The sequence below is a fragment of the Myotis myotis genome, unplaced genomic scaffold, assembly GCF_014108235.1.
Source record: "Myotis myotis isolate mMyoMyo1 unplaced genomic scaffold, mMyoMyo1.p scaffold_m19_p_11, whole genome shotgun sequence".
In the NCBI taxonomy this organism is placed as follows: Eukaryota; Metazoa; Chordata; class Mammalia; order Chiroptera; family Vespertilionidae; genus Myotis; species Myotis myotis.
Genome location: NW_023416315.1, coordinates 77,278,312 through 77,306,148, shown reverse-complemented (window position 1 = coordinate 77,306,148; position 27,837 = coordinate 77,278,312). Strand labels below are relative to the sequence as shown.

At 42.1% G+C, this 27,837-nt stretch overlaps 1 pseudogene; it reads right to left on the bottom strand.

Annotated features, from left to right (window-relative positions):
* Positions 1-10,148: 10,148 nt before the first annotated feature.
* Positions 10,149-11,988, bottom strand: LOC118666500 (annotated as a pseudogene).
* Between the last annotated feature and the right edge of the window lie 15,849 nt (positions 11,989-27,837).

Sequence of the window (27,837 nt, the reverse complement as noted above, 5' to 3'; positions counted from 1 at the left end):
ATATAGACCGGTGGAAGAGAACAGAGAACCCAGAAATTGACCCAAGCCATTATGTGTTGCGTTGGACTCCCTCCACGTCCTGTATGGAGTAGGGTTCAGTATCTGAAAGATGGGTCGCACACAAATGAAAGAAAAGACACAAGATAATTTTGCAATATCGTGGGGCCAGGCGGGCAAGTCCCAAAGGACTTCCACTGATGCTCAGGCTGCTCTGATCTTTTATTGAGGTTGGGGTAGCCTGAGGTAAGGGGATTTCAATGACACATGGATTAGCTCATCTGTAGACAATTTCCAGAAATAGGCAGGGTATCTGATTAGCTCATCAATAGATGATTTCCAGGAATGGGTAGAATTATCTGATCAACAATAATCAACAAGGATCTACACAAGTATCTAAGGAATTAAGTGAACTAAAGTGGGGATGATGCTTTAGCTAGATTAACTGGGTGGTGTCTTAATTAACTGGGTGGTGCACAGCCCTGACCTTTGCTAGGACTTTCAAGCCCTGACTTTTGCCAGGACTCTCAAGGGCTACTAGCTTTTGGGGGTCACTGTCTAAACTCAGCTAATGAAGACAATTAATGGACTCCGGCATCTATGCTCAATTAATATTTGACAAAGGAGGCAAGAACATACAATGGAGTCAAGAAAGTCTTTCAATAAATGGTGTTGGGAAAATTGGACAGATACATGCAAAAAAATGAAACTAGACCACCAACTTAAACCAAACACAAAAATAAACTCAAAATGAATAAAGGACTTAAACCAGTGATGGTGAACCTTTTGAGCTCAGAGTGTCAAAATTTTGAAAAACCCTAACTTAACTCTGGTGCCGTGTCTATTTTCTATTTTCTATGAATATAGAAATATTCATAATTTCTTTTTATATTTGCAACCATAGTAAAAAAAGATTTATATTTTTGACATTTATTTTATATATTTAAATGCCATTTAACAAAGGAAAATCAACCAAAAATATGTATAAAATGAACAAAAACAGAAAAACAATGTACATTTAGGAAAAAAAAATAAATAAAAACAATGATAATCAAATGGTATGAAAACTAGAAATTAGTGACTTTTTTGGTGCTGAAGTTTGTCTGCTAATTCTTCGATTGCAGGTTCATATTTGGTGCACTTCACGGCCAAGCAAGCGCCACTAACTTCATCTGTTAGCCGGTTTCTTTTGTTCGTTTTAATATAATTTAATGCTGAGAACAAAGTCTCACAAAAATATTTTGATGAAAAAATTGTTAGCAAAGCCATTGCTAGATTTTTTATATCGCTAAGTGTCAGGTACTCTGTTCCAAGCACTCAAAATTTCTTGTTCATAGTTGCACACTTCTTCATTATTCAAACGATTTCTTTTTTTTTTAATATATTTTATTGATTTTTTACAGAGAGAAAGGGAGAGAGATAGAGAGCTAGAAACATCGATGAGAGAGAAACATCGATCAGCTGCCTCCTGCACACCCCCCACCGGGGATGTGCCCGCAACCCAGGTACATGCCCTTGACCGGAATCGAACCTGGGACCTCCCAGTCCGCAGGCTGATGCTCTATCCACTGAGCCAAACCGGTTTCGGCTATTCAAACGATTTCTTTACATATTTTCAAGTTTCGACCTTAAGTCGACAAACACATGAGTCCAAATGCTACCTTGAAAATCTGCAAGTTGCATCTCTAAATTGTCAATTTGCATCCATTGGAAATCCTTTAATTCCAAAGTACTGTAAAAAACTACATCTGGATACTTAATTATTTTAATGGTCTGTTCTAGGCTTCTAAATTGGTTGAATCTTTTGTTGAACTGTTCAAATAATGAGTTTACTATATTCTGGTACATAAGTATGGACTCCATTACGCTCATTGTAGTGGCCTTCTCAAAATACTTTTTTTATCTGAGGAAAATACTTATAAGTTTTAGTTTCAATATCTCACTTGAAAATTTTAAGTTTACTTTCAAAAGATTTGATGTATACAAACATAATGTCAATACTTTTGCCAAAACCTTGTAATTTTAAATTCAGTTCATTCATATGAACAGAGAGATCTGTAAAAAACATCAAATTGCTGACCCACTTATGATCATTGATCTGAGGAAAGTTTGCCAGATTCTTATTCTCAATAAATACCTTAATTTCTTCAAAGCACTCCACAGATCACTCAAGTACTTTACCTCGACTCAGCCATCTCACATTATTGAACATCAGTAGTCCACTGTAGGTTGAATCAACTTCCTGTAAAAGTGCAGTAAATTCTTGCTTGTGAAGGGGTCCAGAAGCTATAAAATTCACATTTTGTTACAACTGACATTAATTCATTTAATTCTGAGAATCCTGATTTGGCAAACAACACCTCCTGATGGATAATGCAATGAAAAGGTACAAGTGGATGTCTAATAGCTTCTGTAAACAATTTCAGGAACCCCACATTTTTTCCCACCATATTTGGTACCCCATCTGTCGTGACTGACACAATTTTAGGGATATCAATGTTTAGGTCACTGAATGTTTTTATAACAACCTTACATATTTCATTCCCTGATGTACTTATTGGCACTGATTCTAACTTTATCAACTCTTCTCTCATTGTGAGACCTTCAGAATATCTAGCAATAATGGCCAACTGAGCATTTGATGTGACATCAGTAGTTTCATCAAGAGAAATCAAAAAATATTTACAACTATTTAAGTCTTTTTTTAATTGATGTTGTATGTTTTTGTTAAGATCTATTATTCTGTCTTTGATAGTATTTCTACTGAGTGGTAACTCAGAAATTCTTTTAATAATATCATCTTTATTTTTCATATTGTTAAATAGAGCTGGTTCACATCTTAGAAATGTTTCCTTAATAAATTCTCCATCACTGAGGGCTTTTCCATGCTGAACTATGGAGTGAGCAATACAGTAACTTGCTAATGTTAAATTTTTGGAGCATCTTACAAATTTAATGGTAGAATTTGATTGACTTTTATAGAGGTGTAGCTGCCTAGAAATGTATTCCTTCCTTTCATCGATACTTTTTTCAAGAGCTGACAATGATTAGTTTCAAAATGTCTCTTTACGTTCCACGTTCTGCTTACTACTGTTTCATTACACAGTATGCACAATGATCTGTTGTTTCCGTGGACAATCCCATACATCTCGGTCCATATGTCTTGAAAGGGTCGACTACTGCTACTTCCACATCCTTTATCATTCAATCTTGCTTTTTTATTTTTTTGATTCTCCATCACAAGGCTGCAAAAATAAATAAATATAAACCATGGCATTTTTTATAAAAGGTTGATAGGTTTCTTACCTATTAACTTTTTGCAGTGTTGTTGCACTGACTCCTGGTGCAAAACAATTCAAAGATAGTATGTATAACTAACAAATATATGGTTTTGTAATCAATTATCCGACACGCAGAATGTCTTGTCTGTCGAGCACTGTTGCACTGTATATCTTTTTCTTCTAACCCTCCCACTCCTGTCTCCTAAAGAACAAGGCAATCAAGTGTGTCCGTTTGCTGAATGCACCCAAATGCACGGGAAACTTACCCGAGGCACATGTTGACAATAACGAGGCCATTTCCAGAATTGGGCATTTTGTCACTCCAGTAAAAATAAAATGACATGAGTAAAGATTAATCTTTTTAAAAAATATATATTCTATTGATTTCTCACAGAGAGGAAGGGAGAGGGATAGAGAGTTAGAAACATCAATGAGAGAGAAACATCAATCAGCTGCCTCCTTCACACCCCCCACTGGGGATGTGCCCGCAACCAAGGTACATGCCCTTGACCAGAATCGAACTCAGGACCTTTCAGTCCGCAGGCTGATGCTCTATCCACTGAGCCAAACCAGTTATGGCAGATTGGCCTAATTTAGTTTAAAAATATTTCTTTTAAAAAGAGAGAATAAATTCTTGAATCATTCCAGGGCCCTTGAAATGTCCCAAAGCTATCTCTTGGTTAAAGTCTTGAAATTTAACTTGGAAAGACTATTAAAAATACATAACCCAAAGATTATATTATACACTTTTCAAAATTATTTTTAAAAGATATCAATTAAATTTAAACTGGTTTTAAAAATTTGGTTCAGACCATAGAATTATATCCCTAGGTTGAAATTTTACCACATGTACTACACACAAGGACTACAATATATTTTGAACTACTAATTTCTCCAGAAAAAATACAAGAATTATTTTTCTTAAAGATGAATTCCTATACTTTATTCATCTTGTTATCACAACTATATATTTTCACCCAACTTAATTTGAACTTTAAACTCTTAGAAGCCTTAAATTTTAGCTGGCAAGTTCAATACTTAACATTTCTCAGATTAGTAATATATTTATAGTTTAAGGATATATTTCAAATAAAATGCAAGGCATATTTAATTAATAGATTCAATTCTATCCTCTACATTTTTCATATGAGGCAAACTCAGATTGATATTTCAGTATTTTGTTATTTTAAAATACCTAGATATTTATAAGTTTTATTATTAAATTTAGCAATGTTCTAAAGTATTTAAGTTACCAAGGACTTTGGAAAATTATGTATAGGCATGGCAAAAAGGCAGGGGGAAGAGGGAGCAGGCCTCCAAGCTGCTTGAATTTTAAAACTGTCACATTCTTCCTTAGAGATAACATCTAAGATTGTTGCTGTGTTTTTTCTGCTTTTACAGAGAGAAAGGTGACTGGTCCAGACAGTGCAGTCAGTCTCCTCTTGAGTGACTGGACTTTCATTATTAATATATTTATAATTATTACTGAAAAAAGTTTTATTACAAATTCGTTCATTTTAATTACATGTATTTATGTTTTAACAATTTTGAGATCTTAAAGCAAATTATTATTATCCAAGGCATTTTCTTTGGCAAATTCTGTAACAGAGATAACTTACTGACTTTCAGTGGCTTTAATGTTAAAGTATTATTTTATTTTATTTTCCTTTATAAAACCAGGAGTGCCCCAGGACCTGTGATGCAATCTTGGAATGCGGTCCATTATTATTCAAGAACTACCCATTATTATGGAAACACTAATCTTGTTGCCCAAACCCAGCCTGTATATTTTCTTTGTGTCATCTTTGCCATCTTTTGAAGAAAAGCAGTCTGGGGGCTATTCTATAGCATCTGTGAAGAGATGGGGCTCAGTCCAGGAGGCCAGCCAAAATCAGGCAGGGCGCACCTTCTCTTAAGCTAGTCTTTTTCTCTTCATGGGTATAGAAATCCCAGATGCATCGCTAAATTGTGAGAAATGTCTCATCTAACCAAATTTCAAATGAAAAACTGGGAAATAAAAACATGGCCAAAATGAGACTTTTAATAACACTCCTGAGAGTGGGCATCCATTTTACAGGATCACCAAAGACCTAGTAATTAATGGGCTGGGGCCTTTTTTAGTTACTTCCCTTTGTCTAGAGAATTTTCCTAGAACCTGTGTCATCAGCCATCTGTATTGTTTATGATAGAGCCTCCCTTCCCCCAACTGGTGGGCGGAGTATGACGTAACCTGCAGCCCAGAAATACCAGAGTGACTAACCAGGTACCTTATATGGACTATACATTGGACCACCAATCCACACCTGCCAAATACTCTAAGCCCTTGTCCTATGTGGACAATGCAATAAGCCACCAATCAGTGTGCACTGAGTACACTAAGCCCCCCACCCCTTCCCATTCCGCCCCTCAAAAGGCGTGCCCACCCCTGCATGGGCTGCTCTTCTCTCCTTGCGAGACAGCCCGGTAGGTCCTTCTCCTCTAATAAAGCCTGTAGTCCTGGTTTTCAGCCTCTGTCTGCTTTTTCAGTTTATATTATTTATCTCCATCCCTACATTCTGTTTGCTCTGGAGAAATTTAGTAATGGTATGGCCATCTACTGTTTCTTTAAAATTAAATTAAAGGCATGCTTAATAGACTAACAATAAACAAATTAAACCAAACAACAAAGACAAAACAAAAATCAACAGACAAGCACCCATAACACATAGGCAAGACTTAATAAATCAGAGTTCTTTTCATAGATCTTTCAGATGTTTTTTATATTGTCTGGGACTTACAGCCAGAATGCAGCCTAGATCTCAGCCTGTTGTTTACAGATCTTATCATATTCTGCTCTCCATAGCACTGATTGACATCTGAAGTTGTTTTAGCTAAAATCTGCCAGTCCCAAGACATCATATGCTATTGTTCAGACACAAAGTATTAATGAGTCCTTTTGTAAAATGGCTATTAGCCCCATTTTCTCTAGCTGTTGAGCCTTCCCACACTAGAGGTGGGGGATCCGGGGCCTTAGGTGTTACATACTTTTTTTTATTGATTAAGTTATTACATATGTGTCTTTTTTTAATGAATTTTTATTGATTTTACAGAAGAAGGGAAAGAGAGAGAAAGATAGATACATCAATGATGAAAGAGAATCATTGATTGGCTGCCTCCTGCATGGCCCCTACTGGGGATCAAACCCACAACCTGGGCATGTGCCCTTGACTGGAATCAAACCTGGGACCCTTCATTCTGCAAGCCGACACTCTATCCACTGAGCCAAACCAGCTAGGGCTACATATGTCTTTATCCCCACATTACCCCCCATCCCTCCCACTCATGCCCTCACCCCCCCTGTTGTCCGTGTCCATTGGTTGTCTGTGTCCATTGCTTGCATATAAGTCCTTTGGTTGATCTCTCCCCCTTACCCCTACCCTCCCCTACCTTCCCTCTGAGGTTTGACTGTCTGATCGATGCTTCTCTGTATCTGGATCTATTTTTGTTCATCAGTTTATGTTGTTCATTATATTCCACAAATGAGTGAGATCATGTGATATTTATCTTTCTCTGACTGGCTTATTTCACTAAGCATAATGCTCTCCGGTTCCATCCATGCTGTTGCAAATGGTGAGAATTCCTTCTTTTTTACCGCAGCATAGTATTCCATTGTGTAGATGTACCACAGTTTTTTAATCCACTCATCTATTGATGGGCACTCCTATGTTCATAGCAGCACAATTCACCATAGGTAATATTTGGAAACAGGTGTTACATACTTTTGATCCTCAATATGAAGTGGGCATAATGCAGTTCAAACAAGAGCCCACATAATTAAAGATGACAAGGGCACTCGTTTTCCTTAAGCCTAATTTAAGAGAGTACCCTTTGACACCTTAAGAAATTTAGGAATTTGACTACACTTCTTTGAGCATTGTTTTAGAGATCCCTTTCCTGAAATCCTGAATTTCCTATGTTTTACGCCTAGCTATTACTAAACTGTGCTCATTACCTTACTTTTTGCTTTCTGCACATTCTTCACTGGAGCATCCTTTCATCTTGCAATTGTAGTTCCCCCGTATTCAGGCCACACTTTGGGCACCACATGTGCCATGCCAGCAGGGCCAGGCTCCGTGAGCCTGAGGAGGGGCGGTGAAGGATTAAAGAAGACAGACAAGAGAATACATCTGGGGCTCAGTGGATCTCCCGTGCCTGGATGAGGACACAGAAAGACCCAGCCTGAAAATCAAAGCTTTATTTTATACTCAGAGCGCACAAAACAAAAAAAGGGAAGTGGTCAATATGTTTACAATACTCTTGTGAGTTTCACCTTGTTTTAGCAGCACTTATTGTACCTCCCACAGCCCATTAGCTACCTATGAAGGAACTAGGCATGGCTACAGGTCAAGCTTAATTATGTTAGGAGGGCTCTGCCTTCCAAGCTGGGACTTGTTTTTGGCCCTGCCACAGGTCAGTCTGAGGCTTAACTCTATAGCCGCTCCCTACAGTTTCTGGTCACATTTAAGTCCTTTATCCATTTTGAGTTTATTTTTGTATATGATGTAAGTTGGTGGTCTAGTTTCATTATTTTGCATGTATCAGTCCAATTTCCCCAACACAATTTATTGAAGCAACTGTCTTGACTCAATTGTATGCTCTTGCCTTCTTTGTCAAATATTAATTGAGCATAATGACTTGGGTTGGTTTCTGGGTTCTCTGTACTGTTACATTGGTCTATATGTCTTTTCTTGTGCCAATACCAGGCAGTTTTGAGAACAGTGGCTTTGTAATACAGCTTATCTGATATTGTGATTCCTCCAACTTTGTTCTTCTTTCTCAGGATTGCTGAGGCTATTTAGGGTCTTTTTTTATTCTATATGAATTTTTGGACAGTTTGTTCTAGGTCTGTGAAATATTCTGTTGGTATCTTAGTGAGAATTACATTGAATCTGTAGATTGTTTTGGGTAGTACGGAGATTTTAATTATGCTGATTCTACCAATCCATGGACATGATATATTCTTCCATTTGTTTATATCTCTTTTTTTCAATATCCTATAGTTTTCTGAGTACAAGTCTTTTACATCTTTAGTTAAGTTTATTCCTAGGTATTTTAATTTTTTTTTTTTGGTGCAATGGTAAATGGGATCTTTATTTTGTTTTGTTTTTTTTCTTAGTTTCTCTTTCTGTGAGTTCATTATTGGTGTATAAAAAAAGCCATAGTTTTCAGGGTGTGAATTTTGTATTCTGCAACATTTCCAAATTCATTTATTAAGTCCAGCAGTGTTTTGTTGGAGTTTTTGGGGTTTTCTATGTACAATATCATGTCATGTGTGACTAATGACAGTTTTACTTCTTTTTCAATTTGGATTTCTTTTATTTTTTCTACTTCTCTGATCAGTATGGCTAGCATTTCCAGTACTATGTTGAACAGGAGTGGTGAAAGTGGGTATCCCTGACTTGTTTCTGTTCTTAGGGGAAATGGTTTTAGTTTTTGCCCCTTAAGTATGATGTTGGCTTTAGGTTTGTCATATACTACCATACGACCTTTTTTTTTTTTTTTTCAAGGTAGAACCTAGTGTTTTATTTAGATCTTCATTAAACTGTTGGAATTGAGAACCAGACATACATAATAAACCTCCAAAAATAGAACCTGAAAAGCACTTTCTGCTTAGGGCAAGCAGTCATGGAATAAGCATGTAAACAAGCTGGCTTCTCTGTACCACACCAGCCAGTCAGCTTTCTCCATGGCCAGCCACACCAGCTCTGCCCTCCCTTGTTAGCACCAGCCAGAACCCCTGTAGGTCCTAACCCAAGGTTTTCCTGTAGGACACCTTGGCCTACCTGGGAATGCTGGAAACATATTAAAGGAATCAAGGTGTTGAGGGAAAAAAATCTTTTAAAAGCTGCCATCTGAGGTGATGGCTTCTCTGTACTTATGCCATACCCCAGAATACAATAAATAAGCAATTAGAAAATGTTCAAGTATGAAGGGATTTTCCTCCTCCCTGCCAAAAGCATTGCTGTCTGAAGGAAGCTGGTTTCTCTGTAGCTACGCCAATGTTATGCCCAGATTTCAGGATCCCCAAAAGACCACCAGGAAGCCAGCCGAGTCCGATGCAAAAGCAAAAGAGTCTTTATTCGAGCTAGCTCAAGCTCCCTGTCCACCACACTCACCGACGCAGCGGCAGGAGGCAGAGAGAGAGAGAGAGAGCTCTGTGTGGAGAGGGGTTTTATAGGGGGGTTGGAGTAAGGGGAGGAGAGAGGACTGTGGGCCCTGCCGATTGGCCAGGTGCAAGTCGGTGTCACAGGATATGGTTGTGTCTATGGCATGCACTTCCCTTGATTATCATTGGTTAGTTTAAAGAAATCCTAGGTGTGGCTAGCAGAGGCTTGGGCTTCCAGGAAGAAGCTCCTTTCTGAGCACATGGCTAATGGCTGCTGCCCAAAAATGGAGGATCTGGGGCAAGATGGAGGGCATAGCCCTCGCCCTTTCATTAGTTGTTCAGAAAGCTCATTGGACCTGGTTTTGAAAACAAAACAAAGTTAAAACCTTGGGAGGAATTATTGTGCAGTGTGGAGTACTTAGTCTTTCTTATAAAGAAAAAAAAAAAACCCATTATCTGGTACCAAACCTACAGACCCTCAGGTACTGTCCTATGACTTCTCTGTATGATATCACAAGGTTGCCAAGTGCCTGTTTTTCTAGAGCTAGGAGTTGGTGGTTTGGCTAGTGCTGAAACCATGCATAAGATTGGTTTACTAAATAAAACCTTATTATGTATGTCCTCCAAGACAGCTGAGTAAGTGGAGAGATTTGATTTGGTGCTGTTTAAGAGATGGCAATTAAGAGCATAAGCACCAGGGAGATGGTTTAACCATAACTGCCTTCTTTTTTTTCCTTCAGGCTAGAGCTCCATCTGGAACTTGCATTACATGCAAGAATGATTGAATAGGGAACACTCCCTGACAAAAAGCTACATAATTAGAAATGGATCATGTTATAGGGAGGATAAGGAAAAGCTTCACATCCAAAATAGAGCTGGAGACATTACAAATTCATGCTGACAGGGCTGTGGAATTGCCAGATAGAAGCTATAATGGAACTACTAGTACTTTATGTGCACATTACAAGGACATTTTCAGCATTTGGTGAGAAAGTCAATGCAATTAGAATTTTAGGGGGTTGGATGATAGGGCACAAAGGTTCAATTTCAAAGCATTATTTACTACAGTGTTGTTGGTTTGCTTCTAGGCAGTTGCATGGATCACCTATGGTAACTAAATTCATTATAATGGTGAACAAAAAAATCCTAGGGACAGAATAGCAAGGGAACTTACAGTCCCCCACACAAGCTAAAATTCATGTCATTGACTAAAGTGACTGCAACTGATCAGGAGCTGAAAGAAGACAGGAAATTTTAGGAAGAAGGGCCCTTTCACTCAGAGCTTGAAGGCTTCTCTGTAGCCTAAGCCAACAAGTCTGGGGGAAAAAGGCTAACACTTTTAATATTTAAGCTTTCTGGGCACTTCACATGGGAAGCTGTCCCTACCAAAGTGGCCATAGGCTGCAGTCCTCTGATAAATTGGCTTCTTCAGATCCAGATCCCTGACAATGACCCCAGGGCGGAGGTCAAAATTCTTCTCCATAATCTCTAATAGCTCTCTCTTACTCTTCTGAGAAGTGCCATAATGGAAAATGGAGATAGACAATGGGTGAGAAACTCCAATAGCACAAGAGACCTGCACAAGAACCCTTCTGCATAGACCTTCTTTAACAAAGGGTTTTGCCACCCAACGAGCAGCATAAGCCCCAGAAAGGTCCACCTTGGTATAATCCTTTCCTGAAAAGGCACCTCCTCCATGAGCTCCCCAACTGCCATAAGTATCCACAATGATTTTCCGGCCAGTCAAACCAGCATCACCCTGAGGCCCGCCAATAACAAATCTGCCACTTGGCTGTAGATGATAGATTGTATCCTCATCAAGGTATTTTGCAGGTACAATGGCTTTAATGACTTTCTCCTTCAGGGCATCCCTCATCTCATCAAGACAAACTTCTTCATCATGTTGAACAGATATAACGATTGTATGGACTCTGATGGGAATCACAGCACCTTGATCCTGCATATACTGCACAGTCACTTGAGTCTTAGAATCTGGGCGTAACCAAGGTAAAGTGCCATTATGGCGCAGTTCAGCCAGTTTGGCATTGAGCTTGTGTGCTAAGACTATGGTTAAAGGCATGCATTCCTCAGTTTCATCAGTGGCATAGCCAAACATCAAACCCTGATCTCCTGCACCAATGTCTTCCTCATTTCAGTCAAGGTGAACACCTTGAGCAATATCTGGTTACTGTTGCTCCAAGACCACTGGCACATTACAAGTCTTGTAGTCAAACCCTTTGGAAAAATCATCATATCTAATGTGTTTAATGGTTTCACGAACCACTTTCTGGTAGTCAATAGCAGCTCTAGATGTAATTTCCCCAGCAAGAAGGATCATTCCAGTTTTAGGAACAGTTTCACAAGCCACTTTGGCATCAGGATCCTGCAGAAGGTGAGCATCAAGGTCAGCATCACTGATCTGGTCACAAATCGTATCTGAGTGTCCTTCGCCCACGGACTCTGAGTGAAGAGGAAGGTGCCCTCCTCGATGAACGCATCCTGGAAGCCGTTGAGCTGCCCGTTCATGGTGGTGGTGGTGGTGGTGAGTGACAGCGACGCTGAGGAAGGTGAGAAAGGAGCGGTGTGGCAATGACCGCAAAGTGCACAAGCAGAAGGCAGTGTTCCACTAGGCGCGGACCGGTGTTGCGGAGCAAACTCGTCTTATAGGACCTTTATTATGTTAGATATGCTGCTTGTATTCCTACTTTGCTGAGATTTTTTTTTTTTTTTTATCAAAAATGGGTGTTGGATTTTGTTGAATGCTTTTTTTTGCGAATATTGATATGATCATGTGATTTTTGTGTTTCAATTTGTTTATGAAATATATCATGTTTATTGATTTGTGAATACCAGCCTTGCATCCCTGAAATAAATCCCACTTGTCAATGGTGTATGATCTTTTCATTATAATTTTGGATGCAATTTGCTAATATTTTATTGAGGTTTTTAGCGTGTAGGTTCACTAGGGATTTGGCCTGTAATTCTCTTTCTTTGTAATTTTCATCTGGTTTTGGAATTAGGATAACTCTGGCTTCATAAAAAGAGTTTAGAAGTGTTCCTTCCTCTTAGATTTTCAAAACAGTTTGAGGAGTTTAGGTGTTGATTCTTCTCTGAATGTTTGGTAAAACTCCCCTGTGAAGCAATCCAGACCTGGTATTTTGTTTGGTGGGAGTATTTTGGGGTTTTTTGTTTTGGTTTTTGTTTGCTTGTTTTTTATTACTGCTTCTATTTCATCAGTTGTTTTTGGCCTATTCAGGTTTTTCTATTCTTCTTGATTCAGTTTTTGGAGATTGGTTTCTCTAGGAATTTTTTTAATTCATCTACATTGTCCAGCTTGTTGGCATGTAGTTGTTCATAGTATTTTCTTACAATCCTTTGTATTTCTGTGGTGTCAGTGGTTACTGCTCCACTTTAATTTCTGATTCTATTTATTTGGGTCCTCTCTCTTTGTTTCTTGATGAGTCTGTCTAATGGCTTAACAATTTTGTTTATCCTTTTGGAGAACCAACTTTTGATTTCATTGATTTTTATATTGTTTTTTGTTTCTTTTGTTGTTGTTTAGTCTATATGTTATTTATTTCTGCTCTAATCTTTATTATTTACTTCCTTCTTCTTACTCTCAGCTTTATTGCTGTTCTCCTATTAATTCTTTAAATTGTAGGGTTAAATACTTTATTGCTGATTTTTCTTTTTTTCTTTTTTTGAGGCATGTCTTTAGTGCTATGAACTTACCTCTCAGGACTGCTTTTGCTGTGTCCCAGAGATTTTGAGTTGTGTGTTCATTTTCATTTATTTCCAGGAAGTTTTTTATTTCTTTCTTGGTCTCATTGTTAATCCATTCATTGTTTAATAACATGCTATTTAGCATCCAGGTGTTTGAATGTTTTGGGGTGTTTTTACTCTAGTTGATTTTAATTTCATTCCACTGTGTTCTGCGAAGATGCTTGATATGATTTCAATCTTCTTGAATTTGTAGAGGCTTGTTTTGTGTCCTAACATGTGGTCTTTCTTTGTGAATGACTCATGTGCATTTGAGAAGAATGTATATTCTGCTTCATTGGGGTGAAATGTTCTATAAATGTCAATTAAATCCATATGATCCAGTGTGTCCTTTAGAGTGTCTGTATCCTTGTTAAGTTCTTGTCTGGAAGATCTATCCAGTGAAGTCAGAGGGGTGTTAAAGTCCCCTCTTACTGTATTGTTGCCAATCTCTCCTTTAAAGTCTTCTAAAAGTTTCTTTATATATTTAGGTGCACCTCTATATGGTGCATATATGTCTACCAGGGTTACATTCTCTTATTAGATCAATCCTTTAGTATTATGTAGTGACCTTTGTTATCTCTTGTGATGGCCTTCATTTTAAAGTCTATTTTCTCAGATATGAATATTTCTACTCCAACTTTTTTTTTCTTTTCCATTTGCATGGAAAAATTGTTTCCATCCCTTTAGTTTCATACCGTGTCTTTTGTTTTGAGGTGGGCCTCTTGTAGACAGCATATAGTTGGGTCATGATTTTATATCCATTCAGCTACCCTGTGCCTTTTGTTGGAGCATTTAGCCCATTTACATTTAAGGTTATTATTAATAGGTAATTCTTGCCATTTTTATTCTGAATGCCTAGGTTTCTCTCTCTGTTTCTTCTTATTATTACAGATATTCCTTTAGCATTTCTTTTAATGCTGGCTTGGTGGTGATGTACTCCTTTAACCTTTTTTTTTTTTTTTTTTTTTTTTTTTTGCCTGTGAAGTTCTTTATTTGGCTATCTATTTTGAATGATTTTCTTGCTAGATATAGTGACTTTGATCTCAGATCCTCACTTTCCAAAGAATTTCACGCCATTATTTTCTGGCCTGTAGAGTTTCTGATGAGAAATCAGGTGTCAGCCTATGGTAACTCCTTCGTAGGTAAATTTTTTCTTTTCTTTTACTGTCTTTAAGATTCTCTTTTTGTCTTTACTTGCTGGCAATTTAATTATGATGTGTCTGGGCATTGTCCTGTTTGTATTTTTCTTTTTGAGGTTTCGTGTGCCTCCTGAATTTGTGTGGCTTTTTCCTTTATCAGGTTAGGGAAGTTTTCTGCTATTATTTCTTCAAACACCTTCTCTATGCCTTTCTCCCTTCCTGCCTCTCTGGCACACCTGCTATTCTAATATTGCTACATTTAACATTGTTCCACAGCTCCCTTAAGCTGTCCTCCTACTTTTTAATTTTTTTTTCTTTTTTGGTTCTCTGATTGAGTGATATTTTCAACTCTGTCTTCTAATTCACTGATTCAATCCTCAGCTTCCCCTAATCTGCTATGTATTCCTTCCAATGTGTTCTTTCTTTGTGTTTGTTACAAAGTAGAAAAATTTTTTAATCCTGCTTAATTACCTAGCCACCTCAGCAGCTTGACAGCCTGTGCAAAGTTTTTAGGAACTGAGTTCACACACCTGAGCAATGGCCTACAAAGAACAAACAGATCAACACACCTGAGCAACAGCCTACAAAGAACAGACAGTTCAAAATTAAGGAGAGAAAAAAATGGCAGAGGTTTAGACGGACGTGTCGGTATCTTGTCCCGGAGCAGATAAGGGCGGGCAGCGGAAACGGGTAACATACAGCCCGAATAAGCAGAGGAGATTCAGCTGAGAGACAGTCTGCAGCTGGGAAAGACAGAGAAATCCCAGAAAAAAAAGGATGGTTGGAGACTGTGGGTGAAACCTCTCCTGGTGTGCCGGCTCAGCAGCGGAGACCACGCCATCTTGAGTGGCTGTTACCAGCATCCAGAGATCAGCTACTAATGGGAAGCAACAGCTCTCAAGCAGCGCGACTAAGTGAACTCAGAGGAGCCCTGGTTCTCCTCACAGAAAGGTTAGACTTCCCCCAAAGGTGCGGTTTGCAATTTAGGTTGGAGAGTGGAAGATGCGCAGGGGGGAGATCGGCGCCCCACAAAGTCCGCGGCCGTTGGGGCCAGCGTGACCCACGAGTGTGGAAGGGCTCCCCAGGGCTCCTGGCAGAAGGGAACACTGTAAATAAGCCCACAGTTGGACTGGATGCTATTTGGAAGCCTCAGATTCTGCCAGTCTGCTGGCTACTTGGTGCCAGGGGCCAGAGAGCGTGCACAGAGACTCCGCGCAGATCTGGAAGGTGGAGCCCTGTTCACACAGCTTCCCAGGCTCTTGTTTTTACACTTCCTCTGAAATCTGTGTGTTTGATTGTTGAACCCAGTGCATGGGATTACCCAGTTGGGGTCACTCGCAGAGCCATTAGGGGAAGGTGGTTTTTGGGGACCCTGGGAAACAGAGCGGGGAGTGACGACTGGGGAACCAGCTCTAGGCAGAGGACTTTCCCAAGCCAGTTTCAGGGACAATAGAGAACACCTGGTCAGAGAGGTCTTATAGCCTCAGAGGTCAATCCCGACACACTGCCACCCAGAGGCAGAGCCACGAACTGACTCTTCTGTAAATACAGATAAAGGCAGTCTGGGGAACCAATACCGCCTGCCTTAAAATAAGGACTGTGGCTTACAACACGGAGGAACAGTATATCAGAGGGAAATTCAGCATTCTCCTGAATACCTGTAGGGCCAAAAAGAAGAGTAGAAGATCTGAAGCACCTTCATTACTGCACATTTTTAATTATTCTTTTTATTATTATTTTTTCACCTTTTAACTAAGAAACCTTTGTTTTTCTTTTTTCATCACCTGATTTTTCCCTTTGAATTACTACATTTTTATTTTTAACCAGTATTATTACTGCTACCATTTTGCCATTTTTTAAAGTGTCATTTTATTTTCTCTTTATTCTATTTTGGGACTAGTGTTCTCCATTCTATTTTCATCATTCCTTTAACATCATTTTCCTCTACGTCAATTTTGCCTCTGCGCTAAAACCCTCTTCCCCACTTTTCCCCATTTGCTGTCCTGTTTCTCTTACCCTATTCCTGCTTTAGATTTTCCCTATTCTTTTTACCCCGTCTAAATTTCACCCTATTTATATATCCTATTTCCAATCACCTGCTCTAAATCCTTATACACCTCTCCCTTATCTTCTCCACTATCCAAATTTTTCTTCTTCTTTTCTCTATTGTTTTGTTGTTGTTTGCTTGATTGTTGAGTATATTGGGGTTTTTTTAAGGATTGTTTGTGAGGTTGTTCTGCTTTTTCTTTTTATTTTTCTGTTTCCCACTCCCACCCCCACACCCCCCCCCCCGGTTATTTTTGTGCTTCTGTTTTCCTTTGTCTCGCTTGATATTATTGGTTGTTTGTAGTTTGTATTCATCTCCAGGGATCCATTCCTGGAAATTATTGGGATTAGTGGCGGTTCTATGGAGGTTTTCTCCTCATATGAATAGTCTCCTCCCCTCTTCTACTTCATTCTCTTTTCTCTTTTACTTTTTTTTCCCTTTTGTTTTCTCTTCTATCTTTTTCTGTTTTTTCTTCCTTACCCCCCAACTCTCTTAGCTCAGGTGGCCACCTTTATTTGGGGTTATTAATACCGTAAATACATTTGTGTTCAGTGCCTGGTACATTGTGCCTTGTTGTGTTGTATTTTGTGCCTTTAAATTAACAGAGAAGATCCAAGAAACTGCAGCCTCCTGATCACCACACGCTCTGTCTGCCGAAGAGTGGCTGTGTGTGAAGCCTCCCTCCACCAGCCAGAAGAGCCACCACAGCTGTGAACAGCACCCATCAGAAGACCTGCTACCAACGGAGGAGCAGCTGCTACCACAACCACCCAAGGAGCAACCACAGCCCGAGGAGCCACTGCTACCCAGGGAGCAGCCACTGAATGACTCAATATCTATATATGTTGGTGAGATCAAACATGGGTAGACAAAGAAACCCCCAAAGGAAAGAAAAGGAGGACTCGCCAGAAAAGCAGCTAAGTGATACAGAGGCATGCAACATGACAGAAAAAGAATTCAGAATAAGGGTCCTAGAGAGCATAAACCGGATGGAGGAAAAAATCAACAACATATACAAGAAGCTAGAAGAAACAGATGAAAAAATCAACAGCTTAAGTAAGACCCAAGAAGAAATGAAGAGTGATATAGCTGCAATAAAAAACACCATTGAAAGTACTAACAGTAGACTAGGAGAAGTGGAGGACCGAATTAGTAAATTAGAAGAGAAGGAAGCAAAACACACCCAAACTGTACTTCAATTGGAGAAAAAAATTAAATTTAAGAATAGTCCTGACCTTTTAGTTACCCAGAAATGAATAACAGGAGGATGATAAATAGCTTGGCTAAAACTACACAATTAGCTTTGGTAACCAGGCTTTGCTTGCTATGGGAACCTGAACTCGGATGTAGTTGTTCCTTTTAAACATTGGACTCTGCAGATGGTCGTGCCGCTTCTCTCTTGGGCTTCCTGAGTGGAGGAGCAGACACTGGCCAGTCAATAAAGGCTCTCTAAATTTTAATCAGTCTGGAATTCTGGTCATTCTGTCACTCGCGCTCTACAACATTTGGAGGCCCTCAACGAGATAACTGGCCATTGACCAGTCTCATGACCAGAGTCCAGGGAAGACATCCAAACTCCCTGGCCTAGGGGGAGATCTCTGAGAGATGTTCCTCAGCCCCGGGATCAATAGAGTTTTGCAGGTCTGCCCGAAAATTGTCTAATTGACTTCAGTTGAAGCCATCAGGATCTGATTCTTACCGGTAAGAAGACTCAATTCTTTTGTGTCCTGATTCTGGTTCTGTGGGCTGGTCAGAGGTCTCCAGAAGACTGGATGCAGCACTACTTCTGTTGAGACCAGATCCCGGTGCACCTCGGTGCCTGGTGTTTCTGAGTCTTGTTGTTTTTTCCTTCTTGTTTGTGTCTGTTGTTGTATCCAATTTGTTTTTTGTTGTCAGAATTGGTCAGTCAGCTTCATGTACTGTCTGTACCCCCCTTCAATGTTTTTTGAAAATTTTCAGGACTTCAAGTGAAGAGCTGAGGGCTACGGAGCCCCTGTTAACGCTTTTGATTTACAGAAATTCTGTGAGCGTGAATGGCCAACGTTCCCACAGATCTAGTGGCCTCCTGAGGGGTCGATTGACTTGGGTTTAGCCTATCAGGTCCAGGCTATAATTTTTGGAAACCCTGGGCACCCAGACCAAATGGTGTATATACAAATTTGGATAGATGTCTTAACTGAAAATCTTAAATGGCTCCAGGATTGCCAAAAACCCTCAGAAAAGAAAAATAAATTGGGACAGAGACCGACTGTCCTCCTCACTTCACCTCCCAGGGAGGCTGAGAGGAAGCCCCTTGTCCTCCCACCTCTGCCAGAGGACCCCATCCTGGTAGAGCCACCCCCATATCCATCGGCCCCAATGGAGGCTCCCCCTGAAGATCCTCTGAGTCCATCTCATACCCGCAGTGTGGCAGAGTACCAACCCCCACATTCAGCCCCCTCTTTGGACTCCTCTGGATCCCCGATGTTGCCTTTGCGCCAGGTGGCCGCCCCCAATGGGGGAGAGCAGCCTTTTATGGTTTACGTCCCTTTTTTGACCAGTGACCTCTACAACTAGAAGAATCAGAATCCCTCTTTTTCTCAGAATCCGCAGGGATTAATCTCCCTCTTGGAGTCTGTCTTTTTCACCCACCTGCCCACTTGGGACGACTGCCAACAGCTTCTCCAGACCCTTTTCACCTTGGAGGAGAGAGAGCAAGTCAGGTCGGAGGGAAGGAAATTGGTTCTTGGCGCCGACGGCCAACCCTCTTTGGAGTCAGCATGGCTCAGCTCAAGGCTATCTTCCCACTCTCCCGCCCCTCATGGGACCCCAACACGGAGCCAGGTAAGGAGCTCTCGATCGGTATCGCCAGACTCTGCTGACGGGAATCCGAGCAGCTGTGCAGAAACCCACCAATTTGTCTAAGGTAACTGAAACTGTACAGGGACCGAATGAATCTCCTGCCGCTTTTCTAGAGCACCTGTGTGAGGCCTACAGGCTCTACACACCCATAGACCCTGATGCGCCTGAGAATTGGCGGGCAGTTAACATCACTTTTGTGTCCCAATCGGTCCCAGACATTAGAAAGAAATTACAAAAGTTAGAAGGCTTTGAGGGAAAAGTGCTGTCAGAATTGGTTGAGGTTGCTCAAAGGGCATTTAACAATAGAGAAGATTCAGAGACTGTGTAGACTCATAAAATGGCAAAGGTCCTGGTAATTCCCATGCAAGAGGACCATCCTGGGGGCTGGGACAGTGACCCACTCATTCTTTGTGATTAGGAGTGCCCGTACCCTGCTACTGGGACAGGACCTTCTCAGCAAACTGCAGGCTACCATCTCCTTCCAGGAGGAGACAGCTACAGTGACTTTTAATCAGAGACTGGGCGCTGTGCTTTTGACTTGCCCCTTGAGCGAGGAATATCTCCTCACTGAGGGAACTGAGAACAACAGTCCAGTCCCAGATGCCCCATTACTCCAAGAGCTGCAACAGAAAATACCTGGAGTATGGGCAGAGAGTAACCCCCAGGATTGGCGGTCCACAGAGCCCCAATTGTGGTACAACTCTCCAGCACAGCAATTCCAGTATGGGTTAAGCAATATCCAATAAGCCAAAAGGCCTGAAGAGGCATCGCAGTCCACATAAAAAGACTGAAAAAAGCAGGAATCTTAGTCCCTTGCCACTCCTCGTGGAATACCCCATTGCTTCCTGTACAGAAACCAGGAACAGAGGACTTCAGACCCGTTCAGGACTTGAGAGGTCAATAAGAGTGTAGAAACTATACATCCCACAGTGCCTAATCCATATACCCTCCTGAGCCTGTTACCTCCCCATCATCAGGTATACACAGTTCTAGACCTAAAGGATGCCTTCTTCTCCTTGCCTCTGGCCCCATCCAGCCAGCTCATTTTTGCTTTTCAATGGACAGACCCAGAGGAAGAGGAATCAGGACAATTGACCTGGACATGGTTACCCCAGGGGTTCAAAAATTCCCCCACTCTGTTCAACGAACCCCTCAGCCAGGACTTGGCCCGTTCAGGCAGGAACATCCAGAGGTCACCCTACTCCAGTATGTAAATGACTCCCTCCTTGCCACGGCAACCCAGAGCAAGTGTAGGGAGGTTACTGAAGCCTTTTTGAGAACCTTGGGCAAAATGGGGTACCGGGTGTCTGCTAAAAAGGCCCAACTTTGCACCCCAAAAGCCACTTACCTGGGGTATGAACTCAGTGGAGGAAAAAGGACTCTGTTGGTTAGCTGAATACAGGATATCATGCAAATCCCCGTCCCCACGACAAAGAAGCAGGTGCGGGAATTCCTCAGAGCAGTAGGATATTGCCGCCTTTGGATATTAGGTTTTGCAGAAATAGCAAAACCCTGTATACCTGCACTGGGGAAAGACTGAGAAACTAAACTGGACTGAAATTGAAACTGTTTTTCAAGATCTTAAACAAGCCTTAGCACACCAAGATTAGCGCTGCCAAACCTCACAAAGCCATTTCAGTTACATGTGGCAGAGGCTCGGGGAATTGCAAAGAGGGTGTTAACCCAATTCCTAGGACCATGGAAAAGGCCTCTGGCATACTTATCCAAGAGGCTAGACCCCGTGGCTGAAGGGTGGCCAGGGTGTTTGAGAGCAGTAGCAGCTATAGCTACGTTGGTAAAGGAAGACTCAAAACTCACCCTCGGGCAGGACTTGCAAGTAGTAGCTCCACATTCCGTGGAGGCACTGTTGGGAAGCCCACCGGAGCACTGGCTCGAATGCTCGGATCACCCAGTATCAGGTACACTTGCTTGATCCCCTACGAGTCAGTTTTCTCAAAACAGCGGCACTAAACCATGCTACCTTGTTGACTGATGATGACCCCGAGCAGCCCCTCCATGACTGCACTGAAACCCTGTCCTCACTCAAGAAACTTCGAGAGCCCCTGCCAGACCCTGACAAGACTCTTTCTATACACTGATGGAAGCAGCTTTGTGGTCGAAGGGACCAGGTACACAGGAGCAGCAGTCGTGACAGCTGACAAGGTAATCTGGGCGCAGGCACTAGGGCGCGGGACATTAGCTCAGAAGGCAGAGCTAATAGCCTCACCCAAGCACTACGGTGGGGGAAGGGAAAGGCAGTGAGTATATACATGAACAGTCGATATGCTTTTGCCACTGTTCATGTTCATGGGGCCTTATACCAAGAATGGGGACTCCTAATGTCACGAGGGAAGGAAATAAAAAATGTCCCAGAAATCCTTACCCTCTTTGGGGCCCTTTGGATGTCGAAGGCGGTGGCAGTCATACACTGCAAAGGACATCAGTCAACTGACACCCTGGAGGCACTGGGAAATGCCTTTGCAGATAAAACGGCCAGGGAAGTCGCCCAAAAACCAGTGGGGCCCCTCCATATTTCACCAGCCCTCCCTGAAAGGGGCTTTGAGGAGACTCCAGTCTACTCAGAGGAGGATACTGCGCTGGAGAAAAGGCAAAAGAAACATCTGGAGGATGGAAAAAATTGCCGGACCAGAGGCTGCTCATTATGGAGACCCTGGGAAAGGAGCTCATTTCCCAGATCCATCAGAGTACTCATCTGGGGGGAACCAAGCTGGTAGAACTGCTTAAACGAGATTATTATATTCTTAAGCTCTTTCAGGTCTCAAAGGATATCACAAGGAGATGTCACATCTGTGCATAGGTAAACCCCGGGAAGCGGTCCCCTTTAGTCAAGGGAACCAGACTCAGAGGGAAAAGTCCTGGAGAGCATTGGGAAGTAGACTTTAAAGAATTACCCCCAGGTCTGGGACGATATCACTACCTGCTGGTTTTCATTGATACATTCTTAGGATGGCCAGAGGCTTTCCCTACCAAGTCTGAAACAGCACAAGTAATAGCAAAGAAATTAATCTCAGAACTTGTCCCCAGGTTTGGCCTACCTGTTGCAATGGGGTCTGACAATGGCCCGGCATTCATTGCCCACATCACTCAGTTATTGGCAAAGATACTAGATATAATTGGAAATTATACTGTATCTATAGACCTCAGAGCTCTGGACAGGTAAAGAGGATAAATCGGACCTTGAAGGAAACCCCGACAAAACTAAAACTGGAGACTGGCAAAAACTGGGTATGCCTCCTCCCTTTTGCCCTACTCTGGGCCCGTTGCACCCCATATGTAAAGAGCCTCACCCCTTTTGAAATTCTGTTTGGCTGACCCCTACCACTACTTCCGAAGCTAGGGGAAGAAATATTAGCATCCTTTTCTAATCATAACCTCCTGAAGTCCTTACAGGCTTTACAGTTGAGCTCCAGGCTTAATCACCAGCTGGTCTGAGAGGCTCACTGAGACCCACCCTCCAGGACCGGGCCTTGACCACCTCTCTTTCAACCAGGAGACCTGGTGTGGGTTCAGAGTCACGAGCCATCATCGCTGGAAGCCAGGTGGACTGGGCCCTTCACTGTCATCCTCAACACCCCATTGGCTGTAAAGGTTGCTGCAAAGAGACACTGGATTCACCGAACTCAAGTAAAAAAGGCAGAATCCGAGGACCCCACTGAACAATGGGCCATCCAACGTACAGGGAACCTGGTTTGTCTGTACCTCCAGTATCACCCCCTGAATTTCCCCCTTGACTTTCATCCCCCCCCCCCCCCCGGGGAGCCTTCTCTACGCATCCTCACTCACATCTTGCCTCAGGTATACTAAGGTCTGCTCAGAGGCAGAGAGAAATGGCCCCGGTATTGATTCCCGTTTTTGTAGGGTTAGGCGTTGCCAGCTCCATTGCAATGGGAACAGCAGCTCTAGTAACAGGAAATCAGAATTTTAAGGCCCTCAGCAGCCAAGTAGATCAAGATCTGAGCACATTACAACAAAATGTAGATAGACTTGAAGATTCCCTCAGTTCCTTAGCCAAGGTAGTATTACAAAATAGGAGAGGGCTCTAGTTGTTATTTCTAAAACAGGGAGGGCTATGCATGGCCCTAGGGAAGACCTGTTCTTTTTATACTAACCACTCGGGAGTTATCAGGGAGAGCCTCAGTCAGCTAAGAAAGAGTCTACAAGATACAGAGGAAAGGAGAAAGTCTGAAGGAAACTGGTATGAAAACCTCTTCTCCTGGTCCCCCTGGCTTACCACTCTCCTAACCACCCTAGCTGGGCCATTAGTACTCCTACTACTAACACTAACTTTCGGCCCATGCATACTGAACTGCTTAATGAGTCATATTCAATGGAGAATACAAGCAGTCAAAATAATTGTCCTAAGAACTCACTACCAAAGAATGAGAAATGAAGAAACAATGATTTGATTATCCCGTAAAACCAATGGGGAATGTTACAGAGTAGAAAAAATTTTTAGTCCTGCTTAATTACCTAGCCACCTCAGCAGCTTGACAGCCTGTGCAAAGTTTTTAAGAACTGAGTTCATACAGCTGAGCAACGGCCTACAATGAACAAACAGATCAACACACCTGAGCAACGGCCTACAAAGAACGGACAGATCAAAATTAAGAATAGCCCTGACCTTTAAGTTATCCAGAAATGAATAACAGGAGGATTATGAATAGCTTGGCTAAAACTACGCAATTAGCTTTTGTAGCCTGGCTTTGCTTGCTATGGGAACCTGAACACAGATGTAGCTGTCCCCTTTAAATATTGGACTCTGCAGATGGTCGTGGCCACTTCTCTCTTGGGCTTCCCGAGTGGAGGAGCGGACACTGGCCAGTCAATAAAGGCTCTATAAATTTTAATCAGTCTGGAATTCTGGTCATTCTGTTGCTCGTGCTCTACAACATGTTATGTCATTCTTTATATCAGACTGTTTTTTTTTTTTCATAGTGACTATATCTTTCTTCATGTTGTTGAGCATTTTTAGCATCATTACTCTGAACTCTGTTTCAGATAAATTTATTATCTTTGCTTCATTTATCTCTTTTTCTGGAGAATTTCTAGTTCTTTCATTCGGGGGTTGTTTGTCTCCTCATTTTGGCTGTCTAGATTTGTAACTATGTTTTAGGTAGGCCCTCTACACCTCTCAATGTTTAGTGCAGGACAATTTTAAAGGCTGCTTTGGATGAATTGGATTAGGCAAAGACTCAAAGCCACCAGAGACCACCTCCGCCTAGAGACTGATAGGGTTCAGACTTGAATTGCCCCCAGGCAACCATCCTCCAGTGTGGGGCAAGTTGTTTTTTTTTCAATAGGTGTGGCAGTTGCTTCTGCCTGGAGGCTAATTATTATTTTTAATATCTTAAGTGGCCTTAGACTGAGGTGTTTTCAAATAGTGTGTGTCAACTGTATTCCCCCCAGGCAAGGCAAATGGCTATGTGGGAAAGATGTCCTCTGTTGTGTTAGGGAATGACTTAACCCAGGAAACTTGAGGTGTCTGCCTTCTGAGCTCTATTCCCCAAGTCCCAAGTCCTGGCTTCTGCTCTCACAGCTCTACTCCACTTCACCCTCCCTCTGCTGGAACACAAGGTGGGTGGCTCCACAGGGAATTTTGTGCTTTGGCCCTTCAAGAGGGTGCCCAAACTTTCAGCTGCCACTCCCTGGCAGACAGCACCCCACTGCTTTTCACAGCTAGATGCTATGTGGGTACCCTCCTCAGTTTTGGTGTTCCCTGATGGGGAGTTGAGCTTGGGCATTAGATCCCAGACTTCTCAGTGGCAACACCCACAGCTGAGATATCTCTCTAGGACTTAAGTTGCTGACTGTAGGTGCCCGGTCATCTCTGTCACACCTCTGCTCTTCCTACCAGTCTCTATTCCATCTCCACTTTCGGACCTCAGGTATCAGGGTTCTCTACTGTGTGTTTTCTGTTGATTATTCAGGAATTTTTTCTGTATTTTAGTTATAATTCCAGTTTGTTCCTGGGAGCATGTCTATTTTAGTTGTAATTCCAGTTTATTCCTGGGAACATTTCCATGCAGCATCCACTTTACTGTCATTTTTAACCTCTCTAAGGAACTTTATTACCACCAAGCCAGCAATGCAAGAAATGCTAAAGGGACTGCTATAAAAAGAAGAAATAGAAAGGGAATAAGTAACATAAGCATAAAGAATAAAAATGGCCACAAATAAGTACCTATCAATAATAACCTTAAATGTAAATGGACTAAATGATCCAATCAAAAGACATAGGGTAGCTGAATGGATAAGAACACATGGCACATTTATTTTCTGTCTAAAAGAGATCCACCTCAGAACAAAGGACTCACATAGACTGATAGCAAATGGGTAAAAAAAATATTTTTTCAGGCAAATGGAAATGAATATATATATATATATATATATATATATATATATACACACAAGAGGCCCGGTGCACAAAAATTTGTGCACTCGGGGGGAGGGGGGGTCCCTCAGCCCGGCCTGTGCCCTCTCGCAGTCTGGGACCCCTCGGGAGATAACGTCCTGCTGGCTTAGGGCCTGCTCCCGGGTGGCAGAGGGCAGGCCCAATCCTTAGGTGCAGCCCCTGGTTGGGCTCAGAGCAGGGCCGATTGGGGGGTTGGGGCGCCACCCCCTGTCACACTCAAGGCAGGGTCGATGGGGAGGTTGCGGCGCCACCCCCTGTCATGCACAGAGCAGGGCCAATCAAGCGGTTGGGGTGCTGCCACTGTCACGCACAGAGCAGGGCGGATCAGGGGGTTGGGGCACCGCCCTCTATCACCCACAGAGGAGGGCCAATCAGGCGGTTGGGGCACCACCACTGTCACATTCAGGGCAGGGCCGATGGGGAGGTTATGGCTCTACCCCATCACACACAGAGCAAGGCCCGTGGGGTGGGGGGTTGGGGCGCCACACCCTGTCACACACAGAGCAGCAGGGCGATCAGGGGGTTGGGGAGCTCCCCCCTATCAGGCACAGAGCAGGGCCGATCAGGGGGTTGGGATGCCTTCCCCTGTCAGGCACAGAGCAGGGCCGATAGGGAGGTTGTGGCCCCAACCTCTGTCACACACAGAGCCCCAGGGCGATCAGGGGGTTTGGGCACTGCCCCCTGTCATGGTGATCCCAGTGCCAGGAGGCCTCGCGGCTCCACTGATCCCGGTACTGGGAGGCATGTTACCCTTTTTCTATATAGGATTGAGGCTTGGTGCACAGGTGGGGGCCAGCTGGTTTTCCCTGAAGGGTGTCCCGGATCAGGGTGGGGGTCCCCTTTGGGGTGCCTGGCCAGTCTGGGTGAGGCGCTGAGGGCTGTTTTCAGGCTGGCGGGTGACTGAAGCTCCAACCACTCCTTTTCTTCTTTTTCTTTTTTCCTAGGGCAGCTTTAGCTCTGAGGCTTGGCTCCAGCTCTGAGGCCTTGGCTGCTGAAAGCAGGTATCTGGTTTGTTTGGGTTCTATAATCAAAACACTGTTTCAACTCCAGCTCTGAGATCCCGGCTGGCTGAAAGCAGGTTTGTGGAGTTTGTTTAGATTCTATATTTGTAACAATGTTTCAAACTGCAAGCTCAGAGGCCAGCAGCGGCAGGCGGCGAATGTTGGCTTCCTCCGTCACTGAAGCAAGCAAGCCTCATGTTCGCTTCAAGCTTCCTTGCTGCCGGCCGCCATCTTGGCTGGCAGTTAATTTGCATATCTCCCTGTTTAGCCAATGGGAAGAGTAGCAGAGGTATGGCTAATACCATGTTTCTCTTTTATTAGATAGAATATGGTAGCAATACTTATATCTGACAAAATAGACCTCAAAGTGAAGGCCATAACAAAAGATAAGGAGGGCCACTTCATATATTAAAGGGAGCAATTCAATAAAAGTATGTAACTCTGGTAAACATATATATCCCAATACAGAAGCACCCAAATACATTAAAAAAAAACCTTCTGGAAGATATCAAGGGAAAGATCGACAGCAATAAATCATAGTAGAGGGCTTTAATACCCCATTAACAGAACTGCATAAATCCTCTAAAATAAATCAGCAAAGAAACAGAAATCCTTAATGACTCACTAGATCAGATGAACTTAACTGACATCTTCAGAACATTTCACCCTAAAGCTACAGAATATATATTCTTCTCAAGTGCACACAAGATATTTTAAAAGATAGACCACAAATTGGGACACAGGCAAGTCTTTTCAAATTTGAGAAGATAGAAATAATATCAAGTATATTCTCACATCACAATGGCATAAAATTAGAAATCAACTACAATAAAACAATAAAAAAATCAAAGCACTTGGAAGATAAATATGATATTAAGCAATGATTATGTTACCAAAGAGATCAAAGAAAAAATAAAAAACATGCTGGAAACAAATGAGATGCAAACACAGCAATCCAAACCTATGGGACACAGTGAAAACAGTCCTTAGATGGAAGTTCATAGCTCTACAGGCCTACCTCTAAAAACAAGGAAAAATGGTAATAAATTATCTAACCCTATAACTTAAAGAATTAGGAAATAGAGGCAACAAGAAAAGCCCAGACTAAGCAGAAGGGATGAAAAATAAAGATCAGAGTCAAATAAATGACATAGAGCCAAGGAAAAACCCCCAAAGAGATCAATGAAACCA